General features: G+C 44.7%; 1 protein-coding gene and 1 pseudogene across 1 annotated transcript in view; both read right to left on the bottom strand.

Moving 5' to 3' along the window:
* The window catches only part of LOC126236380 (uncharacterized transporter slc-17.2-like), a 311,147-nt gene that overhangs the window by 99,106 nt on the left and 198,137 nt on the right, over window positions 1-13,904 (bottom strand). The window lies entirely within an intron of this gene.
* Window positions 10,906-10,973, bottom strand: LOC126237755 (U6 spliceosomal RNA; annotated as a pseudogene).

The raw sequence follows: 13,904 nt of genomic DNA, 5'->3' as shown, positions 1-13,904 counted from the left end.
GAACTAAGAGCACTTGTAGGTGTACAGGGGCTGTCATTTTTCACTTAGCCAACAAGTGATTGGAACAGGATGAAGAATCGCTAATATTCTTAGGAAGTATCCTCTGCCTCATAGTGGACAGGAGCTTGCGGCATTTACAGAGTGCTCGAGGAAGAACAGTAAATATCTTAGGATGTGTTAGTGTAAACAAATTTTAATCAGGTATTCCATATAACATGCATCAAGTTCTTATTTGTTACAGAGATACGGCTGCTTACAGAGATACGTTAGCAATTTGCGTGTTGATCTCCAGTTGCTATCGGTTTGTTCATCATTACTCATTTCTATTTTGAAGTTCAAGTCCAGAAGTTGTGCCTGTGTTTACATAACTGATTTTTTAAAGTATTATTTTGACCACTTTTATTCTATCATTTAGGCATGCCGCGTATATTTATACAGGGTGGTTAGAAACAGCCTGAAAATTTTGTAAGGGTGTTATAGGGTAGGTTCCGCTGAAGAATGATTGTTAATGCAAAAATCTGATACGCTGCGACGTTTCCGAGCTAATTAGCATTCAAATTAGCCAATCAGATCGTTGTGCGCGCAAGTTCAAACGGCCCGACAGATGCAATTAGAGTCACATGTTCTCATAGCATAGATGATAGCGTGCGAGAGTTCTCAGCCTTCGAATCGGGTTCGATCATTACTATCGTCCCACGTCCAATTTTTGTATTGATCTCTTCTTCGGTTTTAGGAAACCAAACAAAGGACAAGTTTGATGACACCGTCTCTGGCAAGCCGCTTGAATTTGCGCTCGCAACGGTCTTATTGGCTAACTTCAGTGCTAATTAACTGGGAAACTGCGTAAAGTACCAATTATTTGACAATTATTTCCTAGCAGTACCCTGCAACACCCTTACAAACTTTTCAAACTGTTTCTAACCACCCTGTGTATGTTGAGTAAACCGATATTGTATTTGTGTACGGGTCTTATAACGGAAATGCCGCCGCTGCTGCTTGCAGACAGTGCAGCAGACGATTTCCTAGGTGCAGAATACCAGAGTCAAGAGTGTTTACTCGTGTTTACGCTAATGAGCGTGGGGTTGGTACAATTCCCAGGAGTCACATTTCACCTCAACGTGCCAATGAGTGGAGTATGAATCCATTATTCTGTTGGTAGAACGTAGTCCTTCAACAAGGACGTGCAAAATTTCTACATGTGGGGCCTGTCGGCGTTACACATACAAGAATATGGCGCACATTACGTATGCACTGACTCTGTCCATATACTTTCCAGAGGGCCCGTAGCTTGCATGAGGTCAATAAACAAACAGATTTTAAGCTTAAAAAATACCTCGAAAATTTTATTGAAATTATAAAAAACTGTAAATTATTGCGATAAACATAAAACAATAGGTCATTTATCATTCACATAAAAACAACAAGAATACTATCTCTGAAAAATTAAACGGATTCACTGACTTTCCGCGAAACAGAAATTTCATTGTCAACATAATTTTGTCGTTGCACCCCAAACTGTCAAAAAAAGCTGTCAAAAATAACTTTATAAGATCACGTAAACAAAAAGTAAACATACAAATAATGTTACTATATCATAACAAAAAGGCAGCCGACATTTACAGTCTAAGATGCCATATAGACCAAGTCGTAAGCATAAGGTGCCGTATGTAAACACAGGCCAACATAGATGTAAGGAGCAATATTATATCTATTACACCATTTTCAAGGCACTCTTGATAATGGCAACACCCTGAAACGAGCTGGTCGTTGACCTGTATCAGTTGTTGTTGTTGTAGTCTTCAGTCCTGAGACTGGTTTGATGCAGCTCTCCATGCTACTCTAGCCTGTGCAAGCTTCTTCATCTCCCAGTACCTACTGCAACCTACATCCTTCTGAATCTGCTTAGTGTATTCATCTCTTGGTCTCCCCCTACGATTTTTATCCTCCACGCTGCCCTCCAATACTAAATTGGTGACCCTTGATGCCTCAGAACATGTCCTACCAACCGATCCCTTCTTCTGGTCAAGTTGTGCCACAAACTCCTCTTCTCCCCAATCCTATTCAGTACCTCCTCATTAGTTATGTGATCTACCCATCTAATCTTCAGCATTCTTCTGTAACACCACATTTCGAAAGCTTCTATTCTCTTCTTGTCCAAACTATTTACCGTCCATGTATCAGTACGAGTAAGTAAATAAATAATGCAGGAAAATACGTATTTGAAATAAAATCTTTCCATATCGTTTACAGACGTTTCAGCAATTTCCACAAGGAAAAAAATGAAATGATCGCGGGCCACTGATGGCCAGGAGGCCCCGTCCGGGGAAGTTCGGCCGCCAAGTTGCAAGTCTTATTTCACTCGACGCCACATTGGGCGACTTGCGCGCCAGTGATGATGATGAAAGGCTGAGGAGGACAACGCAACACCCAGTCCACGAGAGGAGAAAATCTCCAAGCCAGCCAGGAATCGAACCCGGGCCCACTGCATGATAAGCAAACACATTACCATTCAGCTAACCAGGCGGACTGCTGCAAGAAGGTACACGATTGAGGTTTTGTCGTTAGCTATATGCCAATGGTTGAATAATCTGATTAATACTAATGATGTGCTTCATGGTGTTCTGTCGGGTTGTTGTTTCCTTTTTATGTACAAAATTTCGACCACAGACCCAGCCATCTTGTTCATGTGCTGCGAATTTTGCAGTTACGCGTGTTCGCTGCCTGGTCTCCAACCAGACTGTTAACTATGGTTGGGGTCGCGCCGCTGTCTATAGTTGAGTTCGGTTTCTGACGACTACTGTGCATAAAACTCTAATAAAACTCACAGAACATCCGGAAGCACACCATCAATCCATGACGCCGAGAAATCTGAGAGATCTCATTAATGCTGTTTACTGATGATGCCGCTTTCCTCGTGACGGTATTAACAGTAAACGTAACTCCTATCGACAATCCAACGAAAACCAACACGCCTTTGTGGGGATATATTTTCAAGAACACATCTCTGTAAATGGGTGATGCGGTTTTACAGGACCCTGGTACCGAGATTTCCTTGAAAACGAGGTTCTTACATTGCTGGACGAGGCTCCTTTAGCTCCAAGAATGGCAATGTTCTTCCAGGACGACGGGGCCGTTCGCATACTAGTTGGCAGATAACACATCATCTAAACCTGACAATACCCAACAGAAATGATCACATATCTTCTCCACAAAGGTCACTGGACATCACTGCTTCGGAGTTTTGGGGATGGTACAATGGCGAAATCCACAAAGAAAAAGTAAACACAAAAGACGAATTCGTCGTTCGGGTTATAAACTGTGCTACCCTCATAAAAGAACGCCAAAGCGACCTCAGAAGAGCTACACGTGGTGTTGCCAACAGAATTCCATAGTGCACAGCAGTCAGAATTGGAATTTCTGATAATCAGGTTTGAACATAAGCATTTGCCTTTGCTTGATACCTTCTGCGAATATTTATTTGTATTACATTCGAACAACTGTATCTGTAACGAAAATTAGACCTAAAATAGATTTTGTCTGTTATTGTCATTATATACACTCCTGGAAATGGAAAAAAGAACACATTGACACCGGTGTGTCAGACCCACCATACTTGCTCCGGACACTGCGAGAGGGCTGTACAAGCAATGATCACACGCACGGCACAGCGGACACACCAGGAACCGCGGTGTTGGCCGTCGAATGGCGCTAGCTGCGCAGCATTTGTGCACCGCCGCCGTCAGTGTCAGCCAGTTTGCCGTGGCATACGGAGCTCCATCGCAGTCTTTAACACTGGTAGCATGCCGCGACAGCGTGGACGTGAACCGTATGTGCAGTTGACGGACTTTGAGCGAGGGCGTATAGTGGGCATGCGGGAGGCCGGGTGGACGTACCGCCGAATTGCTCAACACGTGGGGCGTGGGGTCTCCACAGTACATCGATGTTGTCGCCAGTGGTCGGCGGAAGGTGCACGTGCCCGTCGACCTGGGACTGGACCGCAGCGACGCACGGATGCACGCCAAGACCGTAGGATCCTACGCAGTGCCGTAGGGGACCGCACCGCCACTTCCCAGCAAATTAGGGACACTGTTGCTCCTGGGGTATCGGCGAGGACCATTCGCAACCGTCTCCATGAAGCTGGGCTACGGTCCCGCACACCGTTAGGCCGTCTTCCGCTCACGCCCCAACATCGTGCAGCCCGCCTCCAGTGGTGTCGCGACAGGCGTGAATGGAGGGACGAATAGAGACGTGTCGTCTTCAGCGATGAGAGTCGCTTCTGCCTTGGTGCCAATGATGGTCGTATGCGTGTTTGGCGCCGTGCAGGTGAGCGCCACAATCAGGACTGCATACGACCGAGGCACACAGGGCCAACACCCGGCATCATGGTGTGGGGAGCAATCTCCTACACTGGCCGTACACCACTGGTGATCGTCGAGGGGACACTGAATAGTGCACGGTACATCCAAACCGTCATCGAACCCATCGTTCTACCATTCCTAGACCGGTAAGGGAACTTGCTGTTCCAACAGGACAATGCACGTCCGCATGTATCCCGTGCCACCCAACGTGCTCTAGAAGGTATAAGTCAACTACCCTGGCCAGCAAGATCTCCGGATCTGTCCCCCTTTGAGCATGTTTGGGACTGGATGAAGCGTCGTCTCACGCGGTCTGCACGTCCAGCACGAACGCTGGTCCAACTGAGGCGCCAGGTGGAAATGGCATGGCAAGCCGTTCCACAGGACTACATCCAGCATCTCTACGATCGTCTCCATGGGAGAATAGCAGCCTGCATTGCTGCGAAAGGTGGATATACACTGTACTAGTGCCGACATTGTGCATGCTCTGTTGCCTGTGTCTATGTGCCTGTGGTTCTGTCAGTGTGATCATGTGATGTATCTGACCCCAGGAATGTGTCAATAAAGTTTCCCCTTCCTGGGACAATGAATTCACGGTGTTCTTATTTCAATTTCCAGGAGTGTAATTTTTTTACGTTACTGGATTATGTAGGACCCCCTATATACTAGTGCACGTTGATAGCTTATCGTCTGCTGTTAAATGATGCTACTGTGAGTTTGGTTGACGAGCTAACGAATCACTTTATGTCCAAACGTAATTTTGCAATGTGAAAATGTTTAGCGACTATGTTTTGCGATTACTTACAGTTAAGTTTTGGAAGTCGATTCTCATCTACATACTCATTTGTTGTTGAAATGCACAAAACAAACACTACAAATATTTTGCGGAATTTCACTCGTGAATAACTCATCCGCTTTACAAAACCAAGTGTAATGTTACTGCTGTGTGTTAAGTCTCTGTTAATTTACATTTGTTTTCTTATCAGATTGGCGGCAAATTCAAACTTTGTTTAGTTTCTCTCTCCCTTTGTGCGCGCACGCGCATGCTCGTGTGTATGTGTTCGCGCGCGCGCGCGCGCGCGCGTGTGTGTGTGTGAGTGTGTGTGTGTGTGTGTGTGTGTGTGTGTGTGTGTGTGTACGTGTGTTTAGCTGACTGTGTCGTATTTTCCGTAAAGTTCCTTTAATGTGTAAAATAATGAACCAGTGCTTAGTGTAGTGTAGCCGTTTATGATCTGCTTTCTTCTGATAATGCCTTCTGTATGTGGTAGTTTTCTTCTACAGCTGCCAGAAAATCTGATATTGCTTATATACTCTCTTTCATTCATGATCACCACTATGTTACCTTCGTCTACTTTCGTTAATTGTCACTGTGTTGCTTTAGATTTTGTTTTAGTTCTTAGATATAATTTCTTCAGGCGTTCTGCTATTGGAGATTACGGTGGACTTGTGTGTTTTGATTATTTCTGTTATTTCTGCAGCTACTAATTCGCCTATCAAGATTGCATTGAAATTTGGTGTGCTGAATGATTCTTGTTCCTTTATACTGTGTTCAGATTCTCTTATAAAGTCTTTCTTTATGTGTGTGTGTGTGTGTGTGTGTGTGTGTTGATATTCGGAGTGAAGATCACAATAACAACAGCAACAACAATATCGTGTTTTTACACTTATACGAGTAGTAACTTTTTTTGTTTGGTGAGACTTACGTCAGAGTCATAAACAGCACAAGAATACCCACTGCAAACAATCACCAGCGTCAAACATATAATTTCCAAGACAGGAGCTACCCGAACTGGCATAAGCGTGTAAAAAAAAGCGCTCCGTCGTCAGGCCACAAGTTGCCCATCGGGACCATCCGACCGCCGTGTCATCCTCAACTGAGGATGCGGATAGGAAGGGCGTGTGGGCAACACACCGCTCTCCCGGGCGTTACGAGGTTTTCTTTGACCGGAGCCACTACTATTCGGTCGAGTAGCTCCTCAATTGGCAACACGAGGCTGAGTGCACCCCGAAAAAATGGCAACAGTGCATGGCGGCCCGGATGGTCACCCATCCAAGTGGTGATCTGACGGGAACCGGTGCATCCACTGCACAAGGCCGTTGCCTCTGCGCATGTAAGAGTCATGTTATTTTGTGCACTTCTTACTACTTTTTACGCTTTATCATTATTGTCGATGGAAAATTACTCCTTAAGGATCTTTTAGAAATTGTACTGCAGGATGTAGTGGCCAGAAAGCCGAACGAATTATACAGAGAACAGTTTCTCGTCAGGCGTCATCCTAATTGGAAGAAATTTATCGCCATGGTTGGAGACGTTGGAGAAATTGGATCTTACAAGCCATAGATAGCTGGCCAAGGTTCAGTTCTCGGACAGCAGAATCTGAGATGGTGTTGGATAGTGTGGTAGAAGATTCGGATAGTACAGGCGGAGCAGCATTTACATGCCTATCAAAACTAAGGTACGCAATCAATGCAAGCAAAATATTTTGAACCCGAAGTTCTTTTGTGCCAATGACTATGTTGTAATGCATTCACTTAGACTGGCAGCCGTCACACCGAGCACTTGCTACAAGTTGTAGGTTGTTTATGTTGAAATAATATTAAACATTCATTTCCTTATCTGAAAGTACACACCTTGGGATCATATGACCTTTTTTTTTTTTTGAGACGTTCACCCAGAAGTTATGCCTTTTTTGAAGGCTGCTCTACCTGAGTTGATGTTTATGATAAATTTAGCAAGTTGTAGGACGACTTGTACTCATGTCCTGCAGCCTTTCTCATACGAAAGTTTTAACCAATTCTTTATTCGCCATAGTGGGTCTTCTATTATTGACTTTGGTACCCTGATCCTATGACACGTTTCTGCGTTTACTGTGCCCGTATATTCCAGGTGTGTTGTTGTGGGTCTAAGTGTATCTACTTTCTGTACTAAGTTTCTAGTATGCCTTTTTATTATGTCAGGTATTGTCATAATGTTCAGTTTCGTGTGTAAATCACCCTGTTGCGACCATCTTGGTGCCTTTAATATCACTCTTTGGCATCCATTTTGTATGACCTATAATAGTTTTATATTTGAAGGCTGGCAGTACCCCAAGTCCGTCTTTTATAGTCATGGCTTCGTGGTTGCACTGACTTGGCTGCTGGCGAGCAATGAGTAGAATTTACAGAGTAGCCAAACAATTTTTTTCTCTTCGTTCGAATGTGAGTTTTATGTAATAATTTGTTGTTTAGTGTAAGTCACACATATCTTACTGGATCTGTCCAGTTGATCACAGTATTGTTTATGGAAAGTCGTTACAGTAAATCAGGTCTTTTTCTAGGGAATATGATCGCTTTGGTTTTTTCGCATTGAGTTTAATTATATTATTTTTCGCCCATTGCTCTGTTAAGGCGAGTTGTGTTTGGAGACGTATAGCTGCAGCTGTCACCTTCCTGCTGCCAGTGAGCAACGCAGTATCTTCAGCAAATTCAGGTGTGGTTATTTGAGGTAATACCGGGAAATCATTTACGTAAAGAATAAAGTTGGTGATAAAACTGAGTCTTGTGAAATACGTTATTCTAGTCTCTTAATACTTGACCTTTTGTCGTTAGTTTCGACAAAGAAACTACTATCATTCAGGAAGTTGTCCAGGACTTTTACTATGTAGCCTCGAATAACTCCGAGATCATGAATATTTGTTATTAGTATGGTCTTTCAAAATTTATCATACACGTTTTCAGTGTCAAGGAAATGATGTGTCTATTCGCTGAATTCAGATTTGTGTCTGTGTCGCGGTTAAGCGTCCGTTTGCAACAACGAGGTGTAAGGAAGGGACATCCAGAAGTACGTACCACTTATTTGTTCTACACAAGTACCACACATTATGACTCTTACGATTCGTTTTCGAAGTGTTGACTCTTGAATTCCTTTGTTGTAAGATACTTCACACCCGTTTGTTTGAAGTCTTCATTTCTGTGAGAGGTGTATTCGGCATCTTGTATGCTCGCATTATTCATCACATATACATGCGACGGTAATACGTTCTTAACGCAGAGGTCATATTCTAAACCAATGTATCGTATGACAATTGCCAAGACAATAGAAGCAGTGAAAAATATCATGGGACACGAATGAGAGTTGAAAACAAATCACCCACTTGTAGCCCAACACCGTGACCACACAACTACAACAACTTGATTTCTGCACTGTGCTCGATGTTGCACTTGCGCTTGGACCGTTCACTGTCTCTGTTTTGCTTTCACAATTCAGTAGACCTACTTCCTGTTTTCCTGCTTGATCTGTTCAGTTTTTGACGGGCCATCCACTGAGCCACTATCTGAGGGGGGTGCGATGGGGAGTTTCCCTTGTCAGAAGAGAGCGTAATTTGAAGTGCGAATTGACCTTGTCTTATAACATCGTATTCAGACAAAGATTGCCGTCGTCTTTGTATAGTATAAAGCACGTTATAGGACTTGGGACATAGTCGGCAGGAGACTAATTTGGGATCCTCTGTACAAGCTCATCTTTCCTGCGGAGGACAGAATAAGTTCTGAACCTATTCAATAGCAATTTTTTCGGAGTGAAAAACATTAATGTATGGTCGTTTTAATTAAAGTCGTAATCAGAAGTAACGATATGAAGAAAAACATTCCGCCGTTTCGTTTCCCAACACGACGAGGGACGGGTCATGCTGAGTTATTCATAGGTACCACCAAGGCTTTAAGAGATGACTGTGCAAAAAACTAGAAGGCACACAAAAACAGACACACTCAGTAGACAGACCATCTGTGTAACAAGGAACACCTTGAGTGCGAGGTCCCAAGTTTAGTTTTTAGTAACGCTCACTTGAAAGTATTGCGATAACAATTATGACAGGAAAAATATTAACTGGTAGTGGCTCATCACGTGCATCAGGAGGGCGACAGAAAATGAGTGTCTGGGAGGTGTAGAGATCAACCTTCTATGGGATGTATGTATTGCACTTCGCAAAATGGACAATGCCGACATTGAAGGAATGGTCAAAAAAAAAACATTAACTTTCACCAAGAACCCTGAATGAAAAATGGAGAGCCACCGGTGATTACAAAGGTTCGCACCATCAAGACTGAAGGCGAATTCCTTGGGAGTTATTAGCACACTGGACTCGCATTCGGGAGGACGACGGTTCAATCCCGTCTCCGGCCATCCTGATTTAGGTTTTCCGTGATTTCCCTAAATCGTTTCAGGCAAATGCCGGGATGGTTCCTTTGAAAGGGCACGGCCGGTTTCCTTCCTAATCCTTCCCTAACCCGAGCCCGCGCTCCGTCTCTAATGACCTCGTTGTCGACGGGACGTTAAACACTAACCACCACCACCACCTTGGGAGTTACAAACCATGAACGACGTTCAACTAGGTATCCACTCGTAGAGAATGCACATAGAATCATATTGGTGTAACGGGATGAAGAGGACTGATGGAATGTGATGGCATTCAACGAATGCGAAACAGTCTGCTCCAGAGCTTTTCGTAAAAGTTGATATCCTTTAAAGCGTAGTTGCAGATAGTGCAGTAATATGTTTTTTAGGCTCTGGAACTGTCCGTTGGTTCCAGGTGATATTAACTGCAACGTCACACACTTTTCAGAAGGGATAATTTGCTCCAAAGGAGTGTGATTTCTATACGCAGACCAGGAATGAAGCAAAAGCAAATTATTTTGACCAGCTGGTGGCCAAAATCATTGCTCATACCATAGTTGTATTTCTCTTACGCCAATTTTCCCACTCTTGCTTGCTGTGACGTAAATATTCCCTACTGCCCTTGTAAGATGACGCACACGAGAAAGAATCGTAGGGGCAGAGCACATCCAACTTCTCTAAGCACAATAAATAACTTTTCAGCCAATTTAACATCCAGATTAATGGTCGGCATAATTTTATGCAAATGCGTTAAGGCATTGGTGTTAGTTGATCTTGACTGAACTCTCTTAGTACCTCTAATTTCCAGCGTTCCTTTCATATGCGTTTCCTCTTCAAGTCCCAATTTGTCGGAATTGAAAACAAATTCCTTACTGAACGATGGGATAAATTTATGTACCTCTTCAACAAATTTTCGGGCCGATTCCGCTGTTTGCTGTGTTTCTTCAAATTGATGTTTTGTTTGAAATTTCGTTATCTTACGACTGTAGCGCTATTTGAAGTTATGCAACCATGCACTGCTTCCCTTAAATGTCGTGTGACTGGGGCTTCCCGTCGGGTAGACCGTTCGCCAGGTGCAAGTCTTTCGATTTGACGCCACTTCGGCGACTTGCGCATCGATGGCGATGAAATGATAATTATTAGAGCAACACAACACCCAGCCCCTGAGCGGAGAAAGTCCCCGACCCAGCCGGGTATCGAAGCCGGGCCCTTTAGGATTGACAGTCTGTCGCGCTGACGACTTTTTTTTTCGTTGGTCTCATTTTGTTCGTATTTGTTCGTTGCATTTGCTCAGGGCGGACGTCCCACGACACGCAGTCATGCTCATCGTTGATCCATTCACTCAGTTTTTTTGTTACAGAGGGCAGCTAACCCTCTGACCGAACACGCTGAGCTACCGTGCCGGCGCGATGCTTATCTTCTCTGTATCGTTCCAATTTTAGTATATGTACCGCCGAAGCGAGTACAAACCACTCAGCTACCGGGGCCGGACACGGCTTCCCTTGAAATAACTGTAATTTGATGTGCGTAATGTAGCAGGTCACTATCACACATATCCTGTAAACTGCATCGAGCACCCTTGAAACGCGCAAACACCAGCTTTTGTAGCAAGTGCGTTTTGTGCTCCCTTGAATACCTATAATTTTCTTATGCACTATACGGCCATATTGCTGCGGATTTATTCCAAATCGGCTCACAATAGTTTCTTTACTATGCTGTGGCTGTTCTTCCATGTACGTACTTATCTTTTGTAACAGCTCCTTGGACAACTATTGTATTGTATTGAACTGGGGACCTAGAAACGATGGAGGGGCTTCGTCCCCGCCGTAGTCCACTGTGGTACACAGCCCCACAACAGGATACAGTAGCCCACTCACCCCACTGCCGCCCCACTTTGAACCCAGGGTTATTGTGCGCCTCGGCCCCCATTGGATCCCCACCCCCAGGAACGTCTCACACCAGACGAGTGTAACCCCAATATTTGCGTGGTACAATAACTATGGTGTACGCGCACATGGAGAAAGTGTTTGCGCCGCAATCGCCGACATAGTGTAACTGAGGCGGAATAAGGGGAACCAGCCCACATTCGCCGAGGCAGATGGAAAACCGCCTTAAAAGCCATCCACAGACTGGCCGCCACACCGAATCGCGACACCGCCCTACCTTCCCGCTCGGAAAGCAGTGCGTTAGACCGCACGGCTAACCGGGCGGGCTTGGACGATTGCCCTTTACTAATTTCACTGGAGACGGGATTTCTGAGTCCCTGTCCGACAAGGATGAACTACATAGTTCGACACCGATTTCAATAGCACTTTCACTTGTTAAGCACGTATCGTCATCATTGAACTCCTGTTGTAGATTGTCCGCACAGTCGAGCGTATACGACACCATAAATTCCACTGCCTCATCTTGGAGAAACGCTAAGATTTCGTCTGTCACTTCTTTCTCACTCGGCGAAATATCTTGAGTTACTTCCTGACAAAATATCAACTTCGGCAACTCTTGTTGTAAATATAATGCAATGTATCGTTGTACCACTAGCACAGTAGCAATGTTGTGAGTTACTCGTCGATTAAGCAGTTCAAATAGGCTTGGTAGCCTCACACTATGCTCGTCATTGTATACCTCCAGCCGGCCGCTGGTGGCCGAGCGGTTCTGGCGCTACAGTCTGGAACCGCGCGACCGCTACGGTCGCAGGTTCGAATCCTGCCTCGGGCATGGATGTGTGTGTTGTTCTTAGGTTAGTTAGGTTTAAGTAGTTCTAAGTTGTAGGGGACTTATGACCTCAGTAGTTGAGTCCCATAGTGCTCAGAGCCATTTGAACCATATACCTCCAGTCCCGCCACCCGTTGACATCAGCAGCCAATACTATAGTTGCGTTGTAGACAATATGTGTGGAGTCAAAAGCCGTAAACATCATTGGCCTTTTCGACCTCACAATCAAGAGGTTTCTTGTACGTTTTTAACTCATATAACAAGTTTTCGGTACAGATACCGTTTCTGGAGCGTCGGATGCCAATACGTGCGTGCTGTTCATTGAGACAAATTGTCCGGGAACGCGCGTCTGCAGCCTACTTTCCCAATCCGATCACACGGTTGCCTATCTGTAGGTGAGATGTTATTCGGTAGGGCAGTGCGGAGCGTTTGGTTTACCTACATGTCCTGACGCGCCTGGACTTAAGCACAGCTACGTCATAGCACTCGTACGAATCGGAAATTGGAGAGATGTCAAGCCATTAATATGAGCCATTTATCTGTAAGACTTATAATTTTCAAGCAGTTATCTTACGAACATATCATGGGACACACACAGAAGTGACAAAAGTCATGCGGTATGCACATATACAGATGATGGTAATATCATGTACACAAGCTAGAAAAGGGCAGTCCATTGGCGGAGCTGTCATTTGTACTCAGGTGACTCATGTGGAAACGTCTCTGAGGGCGTTATGGCCGCACGGCGGGAATTTGAGCGCGGAATAGCAGATGGAGCTAGATACATGGGACATTCCATTTCGGAAATCGTTAGTGAATTCGATATTCCGAGATCCACAGTGTCAATAGAGTGCCAAGAATACCAAATTTCAGGCATTACCAGTACCACGAGCATTACCAGCCACCACGAACTACTCACGGACAACTCAGTAGCCGATGACCTTCACTTAACTACCGAAAGCAGCGGTGTTTGACCAGAGTTGTGCTAACATACAAGAAACACTGCGTGAAATAACCGCGTAAATCAATATAGGATGTAAGACGAACGTATCCTTTAAGACATTGAGGCGAAATTAGGCGTTAAAGGGCTATGGCAGCACATGACCGAAGCTAGTGCATTTGTTAACAGCGTAACATCGCCTGCAGCGCCTCTCCTGATCTCGTGACCATTTAGGCTGGACCCTAGACGACTGGAAAACCGTGGCCTAGTCAAATGAGTTCCAATTTCAGTTAATAAGAGCTGATGGTAAGATTCGAGTGTGGCGCAAACCCGACGAAGCCATGGACTCGAGTTGTGAATAAGGCACTGCACAAGCTGCTTGTGGCTCCATAATGGTATGTGCTGTGCTTACATGGAATGGACTGGATCCTCTGGTTCAACTGAACCGATCATTGACCGGAAATGATTGTGTTCGGATACCTGGCGGCCATTTTCAGACATTCGTGAACTTTATGTTCTCGAACAACGATGGAATTTTTGTGGATGACAGTGCGCCATGTAACGGGGACACAGTTGTTCGCGATTGGTTTGAAGAACTCTGGACGATTCGAGCGAATGATTAGGCCACGCAGATCGTCCGACGTGGATACCATCGAACATTTACGGCACATAATCGAGAGATCAGTTCGTGCACATAATCTTGCACTGGCTACACTTTTGCAGTTATGGACGGCTATAAAGG

Source organism: Schistocerca nitens, chromosome 2 (assembly GCF_023898315.1).
Source record: "Schistocerca nitens isolate TAMUIC-IGC-003100 chromosome 2, iqSchNite1.1, whole genome shotgun sequence".
NCBI classification, from domain to species: Eukaryota; Metazoa; Arthropoda; class Insecta; order Orthoptera; family Acrididae; genus Schistocerca; species Schistocerca nitens.
This window is presented reverse-complemented; position numbering and strand designations above follow the sequence as displayed.